Source organism: Hemitrygon akajei, chromosome 21 (assembly GCF_048418815.1).
Source record: "Hemitrygon akajei chromosome 21, sHemAka1.3, whole genome shotgun sequence".
In the NCBI taxonomy this organism is placed as follows: domain Eukaryota; kingdom Metazoa; phylum Chordata; class Chondrichthyes; order Myliobatiformes; family Dasyatidae; genus Hemitrygon; species Hemitrygon akajei.
In genome coordinates, this window is record NC_133144.1 from 5433161 (window position 1) to 5435047 (window position 1887).

General features: G+C 39.3%; 1 pseudogene; it reads left to right on the top strand.

Annotated features, from left to right (window-relative positions):
* Nucleotides 1-400: 400 nt before the first annotated feature.
* On the top strand, nucleotides 401-1629 carry LOC140714509 (uncharacterized; annotated as a pseudogene).
* The last annotated feature ends 258 nt before the right edge of the window (nucleotides 1630-1887 follow it).

Below are 1887 nucleotides of genomic sequence, written 5' to 3' on the forward strand. Positions count from 1 at the left end.
ATATTGAATAGATCAAAAAACATGCAAAACTGAAATACTGGATATTTAAAAAAGTAAGATAGTGTCCAAAGAATCAATGTCCATTTAGGAATCGGATGGCAGGGGGGAAGAAGCTGTTCCTGAATTACTGAGTGTGCGCCTTCAGGCTTCTGTACCTCCTACCTAATGGTAACAGTGAAGAAAGGGCATGGCCTGGATGCTGGAGGTCCTTAATAATAGAGAAGGCTTTTAAAGTTAATTGTTTTCGTTGATCGTGTGGGAGATTGTGGCATATCGGGAAGGAGAATAAAGCCAAGTTAAAACTCCTTACTGAAGAACACTTATTGAGCTGTCTCCCTGACTTGCTACAACTTTTTCTACTGGTGGAACTTTAATAATGTTTATGAATTGAAAAGTGGTGATGGGGATCCAAGTCAATGTTTGGAGAAGGATCCTGTCCAGGGAAATGTCGGAGGATGAAAACGTGATGATAATGATTAAAGAGGCTGATGCAAAGGTCAATTCCAGGAAAACTTCACTTGCTGAGACTAAGAAGGCTTGTGTGAAGAACCTGGTGCAACAGCAACAAGAGAGTGAGGAGTTAATGAAAACAGAAGATGCTGACCACAAAACCCAGGAAGACTTTAAAGAAAAGTACTTTGATGCAATTGAGTCAATTGGTCATTTGGAAACTGAGAAGGTTTTACTCAGGTATGAGGTGGAGCGGCTAAAAGATGTTCTGGAAGGCACCGAGGAAGAGCTGGCTGAGCTTCACTGGAAATGTGAGCAAATAACCAAGGAGCTGGAAACAGAGGAAGTTGCTAAATATTCACTGTTGCGGAAATTTAATTGAATGAAGGAGCAACTGAAAGGAAGAAAGAATTGTGAAGCTATTGAAATAACTGCTACCGAAAATATGGATGAATGTCTTCAGAGCAACCTGAAACAGGAGGTAAATTTAGATGCCAGGAAAATGGAGTTGAAATTGGATGGTTTTGAGGTGAATAGTGTGCAGAAACTTCAGAACGCAGCAGCAAACCTTGCAGATGGAGAGCAGAAATGCTTGACAAATAGCAGCTTTGAAACTAAACATAAAAGGAAAATTCCTGAGGAGATATCACATGGAAAGCACAAAGCAAGAAGCATGAACACATTCATACGAGGTACAGATGACATGTATGTGAAGGAATCTAGTTGTCTGTTTAAGGATGGTGAGAATATAACAGTTGTAGAAAATGTGAACCTCCTTGAATATGAAACTGAAAGATTCAAATCATATAAAGCCATGGAAGGTAGCCTCTAATGTTGCACAGTGAAGGAAGGGACTCAGAGTATAAGGAAACTGAAGCTGCAAAAGGACAAGAAGAGAAAGAGCTAATCTTTGAGGTAAGTAAAGTTGTTTTGCAAGAGACAACACACAATGAAAATCAAAGTGAAGATGAGGCTGCAACAAAAGGGCAATTCTGTGATGATTCTTTGAACAGAGCAGAAGAGGAAGTAGAAAAGAAAATTGAACAAAAGAAAACCATTGTGATGCAATTACATAATGGGAAAAAACCTGGAAATTGTAAAAGGAGAAATCAACAGAAGTTTGTGGAAGTGAAATGGGGGTTCTCGGCAAAGGGGAGCTCATACAAGACCATGGAGTAACCCCTGGAGAGCCCATATAGGAGGGATGGGAAGATGGAAAGGTTCCCATCAAGTTAGTACATAGTATTTTTGAGCAAAATTGAAACGTACACACATTTGAGCTGAATCCATTACTTTCTATTCTGTGCATTTTGTGTTCAGTATATGTACATAACCATTCAGTTTCAGGTGTAACTGTATAGAAACTGCATGAATACAACTCAGAACCATGGAATGCTCAAAATAAAGCTGAATTCAGGAAGCTAACACATAGCGTTT